Genomic DNA, 20820 nt, shown 5'->3' on the forward strand with positions numbered 1-20820 from the left:
CTTTAAAGATAGACTCCTGAATCTCTTGTCTCTTCAACAGTTTAGTCAACATTGCCTCTATTTTTGATTCGGTATCACGACTACCCAACGGAATATACCTGTTTCCCTTCTCTTTGTAGACGTCCTTTTTTCTCTAGTCACCATCATGCTCCCTACTGTGATATTTGTATATGTCTTTATAATAGTTTTGACCTTGGTTTCCTTTCCCTCTAGCTCAAAAACCCACCAATTCTCGATTAAGATACTTAGCCTCTTATTCTATGTCAGACTCTTATGCTCTAGAGGCTATGCCCTGTGAACCTACCACATTCACCCTCTTGGAATTCACTATTGTGAACTAGTTAATTAACAACCTAATAGCAGCTCTCAACTGCTAATCTCTTGCACCACAGAATCATCAACTTCTCTATGGTCACCGAAGGCTCCAATGGTATAAGTTCCAGCACCCCTTTTAGCCTCCCAAGTTGCCACCGTCAGTTGGTGAGAAAAATATAGTCTAGAACCTTAGAAGCCATCTTCCAGCGTAAACTCATAAATACTCCTTCAGTGATTATGTCTACCATTGTTCAAGAACTGATGTTTAGGGCTCTAAAAATTATCAACAACAAGCTCATCCCTGAAATATTATGATTAGGCACTATGCTCAACTTTTGCTTAAAATTGAACCAAGCCATATATATTTACTCAGAATGTAGCTTTCTGAAATTGTATATCTCGTCTTTAAGCTATAATAGCCTGACTGGAGGAAAGAAATAATTTATGAATTGCCTGCTCAACTCATTCTATGTGGTGATAGATCGTCTTGGAAGTTCCCCCAACCATAAAGAAGCTTTTTCACTCAACTAAAAGAGGAACAACCTCAATCTGAGTGCCTTCAAGTCTACCCTGATATAGTATAAGAAGTGCATACCCCAAAAAAATTAGTAAGATACAAATTTGCATTATCTGTAGCTGAGCCCAAAAATCTACCTTTTAAGTTTAAAAGTTGGATCATGGCACTGGTTATGTCAAATTTCACATTGGGGGCAGTGCAAGAGGAATAATAGATTATATTTCTGTCGACTCAATGTATCCTATATCCTCCACATCATCATACAACTAAAAGTACTAATATTTTGGGATCACTTGAGATAGACCACCTCAAACTTTATCTCAATTTTCATCGAGTGTTGCTTGATGATCAACTGCCGGTTGTGGTCTGGCTAGATCTGCCTACTGAGCTAATTATTGAACTTCAGCCTTCCTTATATGGTTAGTTGCCTTTGCTAACATCTACTCTGCTTGTCTATGAGAACTGTTTTATGGATCGCCTGGAGCAGGGGGAGGTACTATATTCAGATTATCCCAAACCTCTTCAAGTTAGCCTTCACATACTAGTTCTAACATTGTATGATTAGGCTGTAAAATCCTCTTTGGGTTAGGATGTGGTGGGATTAAGGGATTGCCTTGATTCCTATTATTAGGCACACACCGATGTATACCTAATTAACAATAGAAAAATAAATACTCAAAAACCCCAACAATCTTCAATCAACAACTCACACTGTCTTTCCTAGCAACAGCACCAAAATTTTGATTAATGCCAAAACTAAACCTCCAATTGAGGATAAACGGTCGTTGTCAAGTAAAGTAACCCAACTAGGTTGGGGTCAAACCTATAGGGAAAATGTTGAATTATTATCTCTCATTTGCTGGAACTATCGAGCAAAACTGAAAGTAAATGACGAGTTGTAGTTGCAATTTTGAAAAAGTAACATAGCTTAACTTCGGTTGTAATCGGTCGGAATGAACACCAGAATTGTGTTCCCCCTAGATTCTCAAATCTATAGGTTTATCGTGCTTTGTTGAACTAACTCAATATCTTGCATGCAGAATTTGATAAGTTATGTACCATCAATTGTCTTGTGAACTTATTGACGGATTTCACCCTTTACTTTTTGGGTCTCAGGATGTCAAATTACTAATCCTTACCCTAGATCCAAGTTAACTATTACCTTTTAAGTCTCAAGTTATTAGATGATAGATAACCATCTTACATAAATGATACTAATTAGCCTAGATCAACAGTTAATTTTCAAATTACTATTGTGATTATGATTTCCTAGTCACTACTCCTCTTGTGGAGTAAGTAGTTATACTCTAGATAGGATCCTAGTATTTGTAACTGCTAAGACATATATTAAATTAAAGATAATACAATACGTGCAAGAATACTTGTTTAGAACAACTTAGCACTTCCCCTATTTCATCAATACGCCAGGGTTTCCACAACCCCAGCTAATTGCTTTAGTCGCTCATTGTTGTGAAATGTATAAAGAAATTCATAACTGATGACATTCACATAATACACAACAAAAATTGAATAAAACCCAAAGTTTGTAATTAAATTATCAACCTAAATCAAGAAAAAAATAACCCCAAGATCAAATTTGAATCTTGGAATCAAATATAAGTTTGTAAGTGTTAAGAGGACGTAAACTAACTACAAACGTCAAAAGGGTATATATAGGATACAAGGAAACCCTAAAAATCAAAACCCGATTGAAAAAAGAAAACTCAGGTTGGTGGCCACTTACAGACCATTGTGGTCCTTGGTAAGTAACCTAAACCTTTGCACTGCTCTTGAAACTCTCTGGACTTTCAGGTCTGGCACTTATTTCTCATACCTACGAACAATAGGTGGCACCTACGGACCGTAGGTTCCTAGAGTAAGTTTCAGAGTCTTCTTTTTCCTGCATCTGAGCCTCTGGACTTCAAGTTCTGACACCTATACCTACACCCAGTAAGTTACACTTACGCCCAAAATTGCCTCGCTAAGTAGCCAAAATCTTCAATTATCTTCTCTTTCTTCAGTTTAGCATCCAAAATCCGATTTACTACAAAAGATACCCAAAACACATCATATCTCATAAATTAACCTAAGAAACTTGCATATTTTTATCGTTTTAAGAATTAAAAGTGCTATAAATCCTCAGTAATATCTCTCGGCAATCGGTGTGTAGAATCAATAGGTTATGCATACTTAGAACAACTTTATACTCTTGTATAAGCAATATCATTGAGTAAGTTTTCTCTTCTCTAAGATTGAGTTACTAACTCCTATCTTGGATCCTAGATTAGCTAGCATGAATAATCGACTCAAGTTACTTAGTACAGTTGGTAATTCCAAGTCTTTGTTGTTTATTTCCTTTTTTCTATCCGTTCTCTTCTTTTCATCTCAAGTAAAGATAAGGCGAGTTTTAATGTTGTAAACTTCAAGAAAACAAGCAAACCCAAGAAAACAACAATGAATGCATAAACATCAGTTAGAAATCACTCTGTACTATGAACACTACTTTGTTAATCCGTCATAGTTTCCACCACCCTAGTTGTGGTGTTTATCTACTCGTGATTGCAAGAACACAAGAAGAATTTTGATATGAAAATATAATTATGAACTTACAATAAGAATATGAACAACTCTAAGATCTCACTTTGCATTAAGACCCTAAAAACAATTTTTGCAATTACAAAACCAATAATGTCATGAAAGTTGTAATAGAATGTAAACATATATAAAAGAATGAATAAGTGTATTTATAGATAAAATAAACCTATCCTAAATATAATAGGATTTGTTGAGTTGGTCATATCGGACAAGTGAAAGGTATAGTTGTGGTTTGATCCCATGATCATCCTTGGTTCTCATGGTTTATCCATGGACTTTGTCATCTCAGATCTTTAATGGTACGACTCTCAATATGATTTCTTAGTTTCTACATGCGACCTTACAGTGTTGTCGTCTGATCCTCCTATATTTCAATTATTGAAACTTTCATCTCTTAACCTTCCTCCCATAACCACTTGGTACGGCCGTGGCTTCGAAGTACAATCGTGGGAGCCACTCATATAATCTACTTCATACATAGCTTCTGCATCCATGCTTTCAGAAAGTTCTTCCCACAATCAGGTTGTACGATTGTGACATCAATGTACGATCATAAGAGGCTTTAATTTGATCATATATTGAGGGACTTTCTTTGATTCACATCACAATGATATAATACAATTGTGGTTAGATCAGACGATCTTGGAATGGGTTCATCAAACGTAATTTTTTTCCAAAATCCAGCACTCCTTTTTTACGAATATGGTTGTCCTATAAATACCTCAAAACACATTATATCCACATAAAAATATCTTTGTACTTGTAAATGTTCATATGTTTAAGCATCTAAAGTATTGTAAGTTCACAACACATCACCCACCTATAATAACTATAGGTATTTTCTCACCACAGGGGATGATTATTATAGGGGTACTTGGACGTATCTATTAACAACTAAAATTAATGCATTTTCAGTTCTACAATGCTTCTTACAGATGGTAGAATTGGAATTCAACACTAAATTAAAGATGATAATTAATGCTCTAGAGTTAGAAAAAGCATAGCAACCACTACCTTGTTCCAATCTCAAGTTCCTATGACTTATTAGGGAGTGTGTTTCAACTATCAGATTTTTGGTTAATAAATTACCATCTAGAGTCCTTCATGGTGCTACTCCTTATGATATCATATTTAAAAACCCACTTTACTAACCACATCTAAGATATTTTAGATGTTTATGTTAGGCCAACACTTTAACTCATAGCAGAGCAAAGTTTGAGCCAAGGGCCAAAGTTTGTGTATTTCTAGGCTATCCTAGTAACAAAAAAGTTACAAACTATTAGACCTGGATAGTAAAACGGTGTTTGTTTATAGGGATGTATATTTTTATGAAGATATTTTATGAGTATAGATGATAATTCACCCGCCACTTTCCCTGTTCTAAATATTGAGAGTAAGGTATTTAATAATTCTTAGTTTTTGTGCCCACAGATTCTAGTTCCAACCCAACCTCACCTTATCCACTAGATAATGTTCCTACCTCCGATCCCACCTCCCCTTCAACTTCCCCTTCTACTCCTACTTCACCTATGGTACCATCTTCTCAAGTTCTTGTCCATTAAGATTTGAGAAGATCAACCAGATCCAACAATAGTATTATGCCAAATCATCTAAAAGACTACTTTTGCAATAATATCTTTCTTAGTCTTGTGATTGATTTTTGTTTCACTACACTTACCCTACTGTTCTCTCATTTCCTGATCTTTCTCTGCCTAATCAAGTCACTCTCTAATCAGTTTCAGAAATTATAGAGCCCACTAGTTATTCTCAAGCCTTTACTCATCCTGGTTGGATAAAAGTCATGCAAGAAGAAACTGCATCACGACAATTCGATCATATTGAGACGAAGTTTCTCTTCCTATAGGTTGAAAGCACTCCTCTGTAAGTGAGTTTACATCAAAATACATTTTAATTACTAATTATTGATTTTTTTTCTACCTAAATTATTGAAAATCATATCTATTATACTACATATATCAACGACCAAAATAATTAACCTCGATACATTATTAATCATTTTGAACATTTTCTCTTCTGATCTATTTGGACCTTCTACCTTAATTGTGTAAGGCACGGGACTCGCTAATTGAGTTGGTGGTCAACCTAGTATTTTGGTGCAATAATCATCTCAAATTTAGTGAACTGATCAATCCAGATTTGTGCAGTATTGAGTGCATAAAAAGATAACTGCTTCTTATCATTTTTAAAAAAAAAAAGTTCAAATGAAGGTATTCGATTTATAGCCTATTTTGCTAAGTTTTCGGGATGCCAAAAATGCTTATTTTATTTTACAAAATAAGATGTCTGGCCAAACTTTTAGGAAAAATTAATTGCTTTTTTAGAAGTTAAAAAAAGTAATTTTTCCCCTAAAATACTTTTTTTGAAAAACAATTCTGAGAAAAAAAAACACGCTTAGAAGTCTATACATTAATTACTACTTAGAAATATTTTTTGAACTATTGGTCAAATATACACTGTTTCTTACAAAAAGTATATTTTTTAAAAACTTTTAAAAATAATCTGATTTTAAACAATCGATCAGATAAGCTATAAGTTTGAAAAAAAAATCTATCTAAAAAATTAATTGATTAATAAAAGAGGAAAGGATGAAAAAAAAAAACATTTTGGAGTGTGTTTGGTATGAAGGAAAAATTTTCTGAAAAATGCTTTTCAATGTTCTCATGTTTGGTTGGCTTATATATTTTTAAAATATTTTTCAAATCAACTTATTTTCCTCAAGTTTAATAAAAATGACTTCCCTTCAAAAAGTATGAAAAATAGTTTTCAAAATTCTCTTTCAACCTCTCTGTTAAGTTGAAATATTCATACAACTCTAAAAATCACCCACCCCTACACCGACCTCCAATCCCCTACCACTCCATCTAAAAGAAATATTTTATTTTTTAAAAGAATATATTTTTTCTTACCTCATTCCCTACCATGGCGCCCAACCACTATCATCCCCCCTCCCCTCTCCTCCAAAAAAAAATATTTTTTGTGATAAAATTTAACCCCTTTTCTTACCCCAGCCTCACTTCCGACCTCAATCCCCACCCACTTAACCGACCCTCCCCCCCTCTCAAAAAAGAATTTTTTACCCCAACCCAACCCACTACCTTTTTTGAATCAGCCTCCCCCCCCACACACACACACACCAACCTCCTACCCAAAAAATAGATTTATTTAAAAAAAAACAGTTTCAAAACCTTTTTTCTTACCTCACACTTGTTATCATATCCGTTCTCCTTGTTGTTTATTAAATATATACAAATACTTTTAGAATTTTTTTTTACTTGCATAATGAACACAAGAATATAAGTAAGAAACAATCTATTTTTATAGATAATATTTTCCTCCTCCATACCAAACGAGGTGAAAAATTATTTTCTACTCTTTAGCTAAATACTAAAATATATTTTCTAAAAAATATTTTTCACTCACCAACCAAATACTAGAAAATATTTTTTACTCATCAACCAAATATAAGAAATAAGTAAGAAAATAACTTATTTTTTATGAAAATATTTTCTACATACCAAACACACGAGTTGAAACTGATTCCATGAAAATGGTCATGAAATTTTAATTCCTATTTTTAGCCATTTTCTAGTAGAGATCTCTCCATTTCTTTCTTTCTTTGTTTATTTCTTTATTTTATTTATTTATTTTTAGGGCGGGGGAGGGGGGGGGGGTCCATTGCTTCTTCGACTTTTGTTTTTCTCCTACTTTATTTTTTCAAAAAAAATAACTGATCTCCTTTTTTAAAAATTTTAAAAAAGAAATATCAGATAAATTTTTCTAGGTTATCTTTTTTTTTTCTTTTAACTATTAAATACAAATAAATTGTTATTCTTATTTTTATCAATCAAATACAAAAACAGAGTATTTTTATTGATTATATAAAAGTAACATATTTTAATGATACATATGGATATTTTAATAGATAATAATACATATTTTACATACATCTTGTAATGATACATATTTTATACAACAATGGTATAATTTTAATATTATCTTTTACAAATATATATTTTATACAATAATTATACAGTTTTTATATAACAATTATACATGTTGATACAATTTTAATAAAATAATTATACAAATATTATACAGTTTATATACAACAATTATACAGATAGATATTCTACATAATTATTAAACTGTTTCATAAAAAAATTATAGATATACATATCTATACAATAATGATTCAATTTCTATAGACATTATGTATAGTTTCTATACAAAATCTATACAATTATATACATGCCCTATACAGTTTCTCTAAAAATCTTATACAAAGACATATTATATATAATAATTATACTATTTTTATATATTTTTATACAACCTTCAGTTTTCTATTACTAAGGACAAAATTAAAAAAAGTGAAGAAAAATCAGTTCTTCTAATTATTTCCATCATATTAACAACAAACAACATCATCAATAAACCTATAAACAAGGTCCAAAGAGGATAGAATAGACGCAAAATAAGTAAACGCTAGACCATAAAAACATGTACTTTCACTAGAATATCAGTCCAAAAGTGTACTTCACTCTAAAAATTCAGAACAATTACACTATCATTTTTTCTCAACGTACAGTTTTGAATTTCAAATTAAGATTGCTAAAACACATCATACATAACAAAAATTCAATATAGATAAATCGATTTTCAAGAAACAAATAAAACACTCAATACAATTTCAATCAAAAAACACTTGGAATAGTGACAAAAAAGATATTCAAATCGCATCCCAAAATTTCATTATTTCAATTTTTTTGTAAATCAAAGAATTACAATATGAGGCAAAAATTAAAGGACTTATAGGAGAAGAAGTGGAGAGGAGCAATTAGATTTATTTATTTTTTTCTTTTTGAAAAAGAGTAGTGAAAAACAATAGCCAAAAAGAAAGAGATGAAAAGTAGCAAGTAAAGAGAGAGAAAGGGAGAGTGAATTGAAAGTGAAAATAACTCAAAATTGAAATAACTATTTATTGAAATTATTTAGACCGACTGATCATTTCATGTTCAAAGGCCCAAACTCGGGTCATTTATTTTGTGATGGATCATGCTGTGTCCTTTTTCCTTGATAATAAAAATGTTAAAATCACATAAATATTATCCTACCATAAATATAAATAATGGGTAAAAAAAAAAACAAAAATTTAAAGAGATAAAATTCTTAACTTTTATTAAAGGAAAAACTACCGAAAGTAGCATGTTTAAGATTATAATTATAATAAATAGTAACATTTTTGTAAAATTACAGTTTATAGCAAGAGTAGCATTATTTCACTCATTAACTAAACAAGTGCATGTTTTACTCTCACTACTTTACATTTTTTTATTTTCACTCCAATATTTCATCTCCCCTAAATATAGTCATATCTTTTACCCTTTTTTTTTATCTTATTTTTTTATCATTTTATTTTTTAATTTTATTTTTTTTTTATTTTTTTATTTCCACTTTATTTTCTCTCTTCTTTTTTCCTTTTTTGTTTTTTTGTTTTCTTTTTTTCTTCCCTTTTTCATATTTGAAGATAATTATCTACATGATCTTCAAGATTTCAATATGAAACATCATTACTGTCTTTCACTCTCTTATATCTCTACCTTTTTTTTTCGTATTAGTTTTTTCTGATCTTATTTTTTTATCATTTTATTTTTTTATTTTGATTTTTTTCTTTCCACTTTATTTTCTCTCTTCTATTTCTCTTTTTTTTCCTTTTTTATTTTTTTTTCCTTTCTCATATCTTTTTTTTCTGTTTCAATTTTCGTTATGTTCTTCTTTTTTCTATTTTATTTTATTTTATTTTTTATTTTATTTTTATACTTCTATTTATCTTTATTCCTTTTTCTTTCTTTTTCACTTCTCTTTTTTTTCGTTTTTTTACTCTTCTATCTCTAACTTTTATTTTGAAAAGACAAATATATATATCACATACACATATTCAAAAAACATACAAAATGCATAGCCATACAGATCTGGACATGTATTTCAGTACAAAACATACATATGTGTTTACGAAATACATATCATATTCATATTAAACAGTAACAAACATAATTATACTATATATCTTTATATGTATTTGCGAAATACAAAGGTGAATCATATAAAATAAGAATATACATATAGATCAGGTATGAATTCTGTAAATACATATACAGAGCTATATGTATTTTATATGGTATTGAATTTTTCTTTGAACTGTACATACTATGTCATTTTAGAGGGTAACATATGTACGTATTTGTTTTCTTTTATTGTTTATGATATGTATCATGTATTTTTTTCATTACCTATCTATATATGTATAAAATTGTCATTTTTATTCTAGAGATTTTGTGTCCTATATGTTTGTATATACATGTGAGTCAGATATATATTTTTGTAAATACATATGCAGATATATATGTATGTTTTTTACCGTAAATACATATGTAGATCTGTATGTCTATTTATTTTGTATATTTTTTGAATATGTATATATGATATAGATATTTGTTTTTCAAAAATAAAAGATAGAGATAGAAGAGTAAAAAAAATAAAAAAAAATATCCGTTAAAAAAACAAAAAATTAAAAATAAAAAAAATAAAAAAAAAAGTGAAAAGGGAAAAAAAGAAGAAGAAAGAGAAATAGAAGTGTAAAAAAAAAACTAAAAAAAAAATTTAAAAAAAGAAGAAGAAGAAGAAGAAGAAGAAAACGAAAAAAAAAAATATGAGAAAAGGAGAAAAAAGAAAACGAAAAAAGAAAAATAACAAATAGAAAAACGAAAAAGGAAAAAAAAAACAAAAAGAAGAGAAGTAGCAGAGAGAAAATAAAATGGAAAGAAAAAAATAGAAAATAAAAAGAAATTAAAATTAAAAAAATATAAAAATGAAAAAACTAACAAGAAAAAATAGTTAGAGATATAAGAGAATGATATTTTGAAAATCATGGAAATAATAATCTTCATATTTGAGTTTGATTTGAAAAAGAAATCTACTAATTTAAATAAGAGTAATTTATAGAAATTTAATTAGATGAGATAATTATTTCTTATTTAACTCAACTAATTTGAGTAAAACAAGGGCATTAAATCTTGTTATATATGTATTTCTATAGTAACAGTTTATTTAAATACAAAATATAATTCACTATTATTTTCGAAATTTTCCTATTATTAAATTCGTCCATTAGAATTCCCAAACCAAATAAACTCAACACATGAAATTTCTGCTGGCGTCCTATCACAAAATGGCTTGCAATATTAAAACTTGTTCAGAAAATCTTCTAAACTTTCTCTGCTGCTGCTAAGGTTTCCAAATTACAGGTATCATCATCATCAAAAGCATGTGTTGTTGTGGACGAACCGGCTTGATCATTTGCACCAAAAGCATGTGTTGCTATGGATGAACCGACTTGATTCTCGTCAGCTCCCATTTTCTACATATTTAATTTGATATGTTATATATTGTTATAATAAAATAATAATAATTTTGTTAGATACTAAAAACTTATAAAATAACAAACAAAAAATTAAAACTCAAGAAAAAATGAGGGTTGGTCACAAGCCACTTTTTTTTTATTGCTATGTAAACTCAATTAAATTTTGAGCAGGTCAATACCAAATTTATTTCTTAGACACACTCCCTTTTGACTCGTCCAAAACTTCTCCAACTCGTTTATTTAACACCCATAATATATATATTGATAGTAGAAAAAAAATTATATTTGTTGGAATATGTAATCAACCCTTTTTTTTGTTGCAACATGTAATCAATTTATTTTCAAGATTATTAACATACTTGATCAGGCTTCAGAAAGGTTAAAAGTTCTTTGTTTTTTTAAATATATATATATATATATATATATATATATATATATATATGTATGTATGTATGTATGTATATATGCGTGTGTATTTATTAAAGAAAGAACGTGTTTAACTAAATTATTTGTGAAGAAATAAAAATGTTTTTGAGTAATAACATAATCTGACAAAAGTAATTTCTCTCGAGTTCAAAAAATAAGTGATATTTCTTAGAAAGAAAATATTCATACCAAATATTCATATTTAATAAATTACTCATATCAAATATTCATATTTAACAAATTAAAATTAGCAATAACTTTCTTTTTCATAATTTGAAACATAAAAGTGGTTTTCTGAAAAAGTATTTGATTAGATGCAAATAGCTAACAAAAGCTATTAACAATATATTGAGAAAATGGTCCAATACTCCCCCCCAAATCTTTACCCCAAATTCCAACTACACACCTATCCCCCTGAACTATTTAAAAATGGAATATATACCCCCTCCCCCCCACACACACACAAACACTGACGCCCAAAAGCGTAATGGAAAGTGAGCAACACGCACCTACCATGTAATGCCACCTAATTTTCACGTAAAATTATCTTTTTTATATAAAAAAAAAATTAATTATTATTCTTTAATATATATATATATATATATATATATATATATATATATATATCTTCTTTTCTTTTCTTTTTCATTTGCCTTTAATATTATTCTTTTCTTTCCATTCTTTTCTTTCCTAGATTCTCTCCTTTTTCTTTCCATTGTTCATATAGCAATCTTAGCCATAACTTATAGAAAAAATCATTAAGAAAAGAAATTATATCAAATGCTTGATGGAGATAAAAAAAATAATAATAATAATTTTTGCTACCTCAGTTAACGCTAAGTCGATAACAATTTTTCTCTTTTAGGATCAATAATCTAAGTTAAATTGTCAAAATCAATTTTAATCAAGTGGGTGTCACTGTTGGTGATGACCAATTTGGTGATTTTAGAGTGTTTGGTAGAAGTAATTGTTAATTTTGCTATTTTGATGAAATTGAAGATGACCCATTTGATGTTTGTGTTGAAATAATGGGTAATTGAGTTATTTTTTTATGAAATTGCAAAATTTGGAGTGTGTATGTGTGAAGCAGCCATGGTGTTTTGTGTTTTGTTGAAGAAGAAGAAGAAGAAGAAGATGAAGAGAAGGAGGAGGAGGACGACGACGAAGAGGAAGAAGAGGAAGACGAAGAAGAGGAAGAAGAGGAAGAAGAAGAGGAAGAAGAGGAGGAAGAATTGAAGAGGAAGAAAGAAAAATGTCATTGATGAGTTCTTGAATGTCATTGATGTCATTGTTTGTGAAGAAGAAATAAATTATTATTGTTGTTGTTGATTTTGCAAAGAAGGAAGCTCTTTCTTTCTCTCTCGTTATTTTTTTTTTTTTTTACTTCAAGAAAATTTAGTGCTTTAGGCTTATTGGTGTGGGTTATTGTTCTGAGAAGAAAGAACGAACCTTACTCCTTGTAACTTTTCAAATTACTGTACAATCAATTTAGTACTTCAGGCTTTTGTAACTTTGTATCATTTCTTATGGAATTTTGAATTTCCTTTTTAAAGTGAAATAAATGGATTTTTTTTGTGGGTTTGATATTTGGACACATCCATTAATTGAAATAGAGAAAGATGAAGAAGAAAATGAATTAGAGATGAGGAAGATGAGAAATTAACCTTAGACACCATTGATGAGTTCTTGAATCTTTTTTTCTTGAGAAAGAGAAGAAGAAGAAACAAAATGTATAAGGCAACAAAACCTTTTTGTTTTGAATCCTTTTGAAGAAGATTATGAACCCTAAAACTTCAATTTTAGAATGGAGGTTACTATTGAAAGTTTTGAAATGGTAGACAACAAAACCCGAACTTCAAGCTTTGAAAATGGCAAAAATAAAAAGGAAGAAGGTAGAGAAGATGGAAGATTTAATGGCTAACAAATGATGATTTTTTAAAAAAGAAAATTTAAAAAGATTGAATTTACACGTGGCTTAAAAAATGCAGATTTGTGTACTGTAGGCAGCATGTCAGCATTTTAGGGTCATAAAAAATCAAAAATAAAAGTTCAGAGGGTAATAAATTCGATAAAAATAAATTTAAGCGGGTAATAGATCACCTTTAAAAATTGAGTGTATAGTTGAGATTTCGACTAAAGGTTGGAGGGGTAATACACCATTTTCTCCAATATATTTAATCAAACTTAAAATTGCTGAGTTTGACGGTTAGCTTGGTCAAACAGATCATACAAAATTTATTTCTTATAAAAGCATTAGTGCATTTCCCATGTTTATTTTATCATGAACATGATAATATAAAGTGATCAATATATATAACCAAAAAGAATGCAAACTCTTTTTATGTTATTTATTCTTCATTCCTTGAAAAAAAAAAAAAAGAATCGAGTAGTGTGTATGAAACTTACCTGAATATCTCGGAGCGACTTCTTTTGTTTCTTTGCCAATGACACATTACCTATTTTCAAAAATATATATATTAAGAAAAACAATGAAAATAAAGAGGTAAAATAATATCAAAGCATATAAAAAATAGATTGAAATCTCAATTAAAAAAATGAATTGTGTGACTCTGATAAGTAGCTTAAAATTAAACACCAGTGACGAAGTTAGAAGCTTTATTAAGAGTGTTTAAAATCAATATATACGTATGAAAAATAATTTGTAATCAATACAAAAAGTGATAATTACAAAATTAAAAATGAACTAAGATACAAATTGAAACATAAGAAATATATACTTATAGGTTTTTTTCCACCAGCTTCACTTGGATGCAGAGCCGCTTGCTCCGCTCTGTACGGATCAATAATTCATTTAAAAGTTATTTAGGATGAAATATCGTAGACTAGAATGGATTACAAAACAAGTCATAATTACACCTACAAAAATTCAAATGAAAAAAGCTATACAAAACCTGTAAGTGACTCCTAATTTGCTGGGGAAATATTCCCATGTGTTCCATGTTAATCATAATATATCTTGGCTTTGCCACTTCAAACAAATTTAAATTTGTAAGATGAATATGTATATATATTGTTTAGAACTAGCACTAATTAAAACAATTAAAGAGGTGATTTGTACTCCAGTATAATAAAGATATCATGAAATAAAAATGATTTGTGTTGTTTTGTATTATTGTTTTATCATTATGGAATATTTTCGTGCTCTTTGTGTACAGTATTTATCCTATGTGTTACCGCTTTTCTATTTGGCATCATGTGTCTACCCCACCTTCTTTCTGCAACAAGTCCGTAGTACACATGTTGTACACAACCTCTAGTTGAGTCACCCTTATTTTAAGGGGGGAAGCCGTCGGTGTTATGGAGTAGGTGGAAAGCTGTCCCAGCTACTATTGATCATACACTCCCCCGAATAGCCTTGTTAGTGAACCCCAACGTAGGTCAGCCTTTAGGTCATGCTTATGTGCATCATATTGAGACCTAACGGGGCCCGCTTGGTCCTTTGTAGGAGACTCACCTCTAAAGCATCCCTACGTGCTAAATGTTGCATCTTTGAGGATAACGTGGTCATTTGACTGACTGATTTGGGAAAAACATGTGTTAGAAGTAAAGTGTGTGGGTAATGAAAAAAAAACAAGAAAAAAAAAGAGTTTCGTAGTTTTTAGAGTTTTTTATGGCTTTTATTTTTCACAATTTCAAAATTCAAAAGGACTTTTTTACCTTTCGCACTCATTTTCTCAAAAACATCAAAAAGATTTTCCTTTGTCTCGTTTAGCATGCATTCACAATTCGAAAACTTCAAAAAGATTTTTTCATTCATAGAATGTGTTTATAAAGAAAAATGCAAAAAAAAAAAAAAATGTTAGAAATTTTTTACATTTCGTATAACGAAAATACCAAAAAGATTTTTCTTTCATAGTTGTTGATGTCATTTCTCTGTGAAGTATCAAAATAAAAACTCAAAAGATTTTATTAACATGGTTCATTTGTCTTTGATCGTATCTCTTAAGTCAGGGTCTAGCCTGTTATTTAATCATTAATTATCCAATCTGGACGAACTACGCACCCCTGATTCTCCTCTTTCGGGAGTAAGATACGTAGGCAGCCTGTTGTTGGTTCGGAGATCTTATTTGAAAAATCCAAAAATGTTTCTTCACTCTCCATTTAGAGTAGGCGTTTCATATACGTCTTTAAAAGAAAACTACAAAAAAATTTTCCTTTAATAGATTCAAGTTTCATTTTCACATGAAATTCAAAAATTGAAAACCCAAAAAGATTTTTCTTTGGTAATCACAGGTTTCATTTTGTATAGAGATTTAAACCTAAAAAAAAATGCAAAAAGATTTTTGTCAATTCTTTTGACACATTGTTTCAAGAAAGAAAAAAGAGTTTAATTGGTCATTTTGGCAAAACTTCACGAACTACACACACCTGATTCTCTCCTTTCGGGGGTGAGATACGTAGGCACCCTTCTAGGGTTCGGTGATTTTTTTCAAGAAAAAAAAAAGAGGTTTTGAAAAATCGTTAAACTCTAACGCATTTGCTATCTCTTGTCTAGTTAGTTTAAGGTGGTTGGTTTGTGGCATTTTGGCAGGTCCTCCATATTGGTCCAAGTCACAGAGAAAGTTATGGCCAACAAGGATACCGAGTTTGTTGTCACTAATCAGATGGGGAGTTTGGGGAATGAGAATGTAGGAGCTAATGAAGAGATTCAGAAATTGAGGCAGCAAATGATAGAAATGCATCGATCTTGGGCTAATGGGTTGCCGCCTCCTCCATTTCCCGCAGATAATCTGGAATATCTTTCTAGTATGCCTTTAGTGTCACATGCACAATTTTTTATTTTGGTCGACACGCCACAACATGCATCAGGACCTACTCCGGGGCAACAGCATCTAAACACTTCCAATATTCATTTCCTCACTCCTCAATACAAAATTACCACATGCTCGGCTCCGCCTGCTATTCATGCTTTTGCAACCCCACTCCCTTCTGAAGCTCCTACTTTTAATGTCAATCCAATGGTTGTGATTCCTCACTCTACAATCGACCCTGTATTGAATATTTTTAGTGATCAGCATTATGCTCCCGAGCCCACATTTAAGTTGACTGGTCCTTACGATTTCCCTCAACATCCTGAATTTCCTCCTAACACTGAGAAGCCTGTTATGACAGAAGAACAAGAGGAAATAGCCAGAAAATTGAGAAGTTTGGAACTGACTATGAAAAACTTGCAAGGACTTGGGGGGTACAAAAGTGTCTCATATAAAGATCTGTGCATGTTTCCAAGTGTACATCTTCCTCTTGGTTTTAAAATGCCGAAGTTTGAGAAGTGTGATAGACATGGAGATCCTGTAGCACATTTGAGACGCTATTACAACCAGCTAAGGGGCGCTGGAGGAAAGGAAAAACTACTCATGGTATATTTTGGTGAGAGTCTTTCAGGTCTAGCTTCAGAATAGTTTGTTGACCAAGACATCGACAAGTGGAATAGTTGGGATGACCTGGCTAATGAATTCTTGCAGTAATTTCAATACAATGTGGAGTTGATTCCTGACGAGAAATCCTTAACTAATATGAAGAAAAAGAGTACTGAAACTTTCAGAGAGTATGCGATTAGATGGCGTGAATAAGCTGCTAGGGTGAAACCGCCAATGAAAGAAAGTAAGATAGTGGAGGTATTTATTCAAGCGCAGGATGAAACATATTATCAACACTTGTTACCTGCATTAGGCAAGCCATTTATTGAGGTCCTCAAAATGAGGGAGATGATAGAGGATGGAATTAAGACTGGTCGCATTGTGGGTTTTGCAATATTGAAAGCAACTACTCAAGCGATTCAAAAAGGTTTGGGAAGTATGGGAGGAAAGAAGAATGAGGAAGATGCATCTACTATTGCAGTTGGACAACAGGTATGGGCAAGAGGACCACACCATCGTTACCCAAGGGCTCAAACCCAAGTTTATGCCCAAGCTCCACAGAATCTTTACCAAAATCCATTATATCCTATTCCCCCACCTCCATATCAAGTGTATAATGTGCAACATTATGTTCAATCTCCATATTACCCACACTGGCGTGCGCCAACTCTGCCGATTCATCCTCCAACTCCACATACATACCGAAGCCCTTCTAGGCCTGGTTTTCAATTTAAGCCAACTAATGAAATAAGACAGAAGTCGAGGGATAGCTTCACACCTATTGGAGAGTCGTATGCAAGTTTATTCCAGAGATTGGTACAGTAGGGCATGATCACTCCTCTCCTTGGGTATACTCCTGACCTACATTCAAGAAGTTTTGATCCTAATGTACGATGTACATATCATTTCGATGTTCAGGGTCACAGTATTTAAGATTGTCATGCTTTGAAAAGAGAAATTGAAAAGATGATTCAAGATAAATCAATCATGGTGCAGAACATTGACAGTGAGGAAAGCTCTAGTCATGCTGATATGGAAACTAGTGGCTAAGATGTCAGGCTGAGCAATTGAGAAGTAACCCCTTTCCTTACTAGGAAGGGGTTTGGTAGCTTATTTTATTTTATTTTCTGTTCTCCGAATATTATTCAGGGTTGTAGTTCGGGATCTGTCTTGTTTTGTCATTTTGTTATTTATGTTCAAACCCTTCTATCTTTTGTTCCGACTAAATGAAGTATCTAATTTTTCTTTGTGTTTTAAATATGTGTTGTTTGTTTGTTTTCTTTACATAGTACATTTTGTGTTGACTCTAGTGATATGACATGCTAGTGAAATTTTCAGCCAGATCTTAAAATTCAGTTTAAGCATGAACATTGAATCAGAGGGTTAAAGTTAAAAAAAGAGAGCATATGAGAAAATAGATAGAGTGCTGAGACATTTGGTGACAAGTTAAGGCAATTATTTTGAGAATCACAAGAACAACTTGGTCATCGATCGAAAGACAAGTGCCAATTAAGTCAAATAGTGGATGTGTGATCCCTATATCAAGAGAAACAAGAAGATAAACAGCTCCACGAAAGCATGAGTCATTTGATGTGAGGAATGTACAACAAAGATGGAGTTTACAGAAGAAGTAGTGACGCACAGACTCAATCTGCTTAAAAAGATGTCGCAAATGATCTTCATCTCTCACTTCCAATTGCATATTATGTACTTGCATTCTCAAGGATTGATATGATGAAGGCATTTCATTCTGTTATCCAAACATTGTGTCATCCTTTGTTTACCCCATTTGAGCCTTAGTGTTATTTTCTTTCATACCCCTCTTTTGGAATCAAGATAGAGTAAGGAAAGTTCAAAGAATAGTGTCGAGTAAAAAGATAAAGTAAAAAAGTTATAAAAAAAAGAGACAAAATGTTTCCAAAAAAAGAGTGTCAAGAAAAATAGAGTTAGAAAAAAGAATTGTAAAGTGAAAAGAGCGAATAAAAGAAAAAAAAGAAAAATCAGATCAAAGCAAAAGAACAAGCTGTCAGAACTACGCATGACCTGATTCTCCTCTCTCGGGATGAGATACGTAGGCTGCCTTACTAAGGGCTCGGTTCAACCAAATAAACAATTTAGAATCACAGTCAAAAGAAACTAAGGCATGAGTTAATCCTCATTGTTTGAGTCGATTCCAAAAGTTCTAACCTAACCCACTTCAAGTGTCGGTTGGGCCTCATTTCATCCTTTCTTTCTAACCCTATCCAAAAGTCAAGTTACAATCAAAGAAAGACCTTCAGATCAATCTTTGGGGATGTTAAGGCAAAGCGTGCAAGGGATATGATGATGTATTTGGGAACTATCTGTCTTCATCAGCACAAGGAATCAAGAGAGAAATAAAAATGAGAGAGTCTTATTGGTGAAAACCCTCACGGACACCGTAAGGCGATGGTAAGTTGAGAGAAATAAAAATGAGAGAGTCTTCTCAGTGAAAACCCTTACGGGCACCATAAGACGAGTAGTGAGCTAAGAGAAAAATAAGAGAGGTTTGTTGGCAAAAACCCTTCAAGGTGCCACTAGCCAAATGAGGTCTCCGGATGTAATTGGCCCAAGGAAGCAACTCAGTTTCAAGGTCATTAACCCAACAACAACTGGTGGAAGGTGTGGATGGAAAGATCAGGCAGATTAATCCAAAATGCATGGCATAATCATTAGAGTTGACAGTCATTTTTAGATAAATTTTTCGTTTCTTTGTTTCAAATGGGGACATTCATTGTCTTTTCTTTCTTCTTTATATTTTTATTTTTATTTTTCTTGGGTCAGCTGTCCAAATAAAAATCACTGTCATTTTTTTCTTGTCTTTAAGTCAAGTCTTTGTCAAAAAAAGTGAGGAAATATTTCAAAACTGATACCAGCTTCTCCAATTGCATAAAGCAAGACAAAAGTCAGCACATAAAAGAGACATGATTGTTAGCCGAAATAAGGCATACAAAGTTTATCAACAAACAAGTCTGGGAATTCATGAAAATACCAAGGTTCAAAGGGTTTATTTGAGAAGCATGGAAAAGCAAAGATACTGTATTTGTTTCAGAGTCACTCTTAATAATCTGAGTTTGGGTCAATGATGCAGTAAGTCAACGACCTATGTTAATGGTTGGAGGCAAGGTTAAATGTGACGGGGGCAAAAGCGATTATTTGAAAGCTAAGCCATAAACTAACCACCATGTTTTTAAACTAACAAGTTTTCTTTGTATGAAAAAGGAACACATGTGTAACACCCCGTACTTAATTACGTGCATTAGTCATTGTTATATGTGTTGGGGTATATGTATTGATCCTAAGTTAGGTATATATGAGTTTAAGTATGAGTATTGATTATTTTGAGATGGTTTCAAGTGTATAGTTTGATTATAGGTGTATAGGAATCGACTTTATTTATATCGGAATTTTCCCGTCGATGGTTCCATACGAAGGTTATTGAATAAGCTTTCCAACAATATAAAGATTTCCAAAAACGGATAAGTTTCGGATATAAGCGAGCTCGTTCGAAACTTTAAAACGGTGGCCGGGATGTGAACAGTAAAATGTGCAGGAAACTACTGAGGCCTGCCAGTTTTTTAGGTCAACTTTGAACGATCATAACTCCCTCAATATAATGAACTGGTTGAGCTACCATATATCAAAAGAAAGATCTTTGAGTCTTATTTCCAATGAAATTGGTTTCATCCAAATCCAACATCTTAGTAAGGAGTTATACTCGTTTTACTTCAGCCTCTCAAAACAGATTTTTAGGGTCAACTTCAAACGATCATAACTACTTGTACAGGACGAACTGGGTGGATTAATTTATATTAAATGAAAGACCTTTGAATTATCTTTCTAACGATACCAATTTCACCCAAATCCGATATCGGAGCAAAGAGTTATGGCCGATTTACTTTAGCCTATCAAAACAGTCCACCATGGACAGATTCGGATTTACTTAAATTTTTAAGGGCAATATGGTCATTTTCCATCACCTCATGGACGAAAATTGGTCATTATATACATATACTTAGCCTTATATCCACCATTTATCATCCAAATAATTGAAGAATAAGAAACCCTAGCCTAAGTTCAACTCCAATTATCTTGTGATTCAACCGTAGAAAATCCAAATTGATTCCGTA

At 31.6% G+C, this 20820-nt stretch overlaps 1 long non-coding RNA gene across 1 annotated transcript; it reads right to left on the minus strand.

Moving 5' to 3' along the window:
- Positions 1–10582: 10582 nt before the first annotated feature.
- On the minus strand, positions 10583–13754 carry LOC124897556. Its single transcript, XR_007054295.1, has 2 exons — positions 13701–13754; positions 10583–10865 (listed from the first exon to the last, which is right to left on the minus strand). It is a non-coding gene; the product is annotated as an uncharacterized LOC124897556 (long non-coding RNA).
- Between the last annotated feature and the right edge of the window lie 7066 nt (positions 13755–20820).

Source organism: Capsicum annuum, chromosome 4 (genome assembly GCF_002878395.1).
Source record: "Capsicum annuum cultivar UCD-10X-F1 chromosome 4, UCD10Xv1.1, whole genome shotgun sequence".
Lineage (NCBI taxonomy): Eukaryota > Viridiplantae > Streptophyta > Magnoliopsida > Solanales > Solanaceae > Capsicum > Capsicum annuum.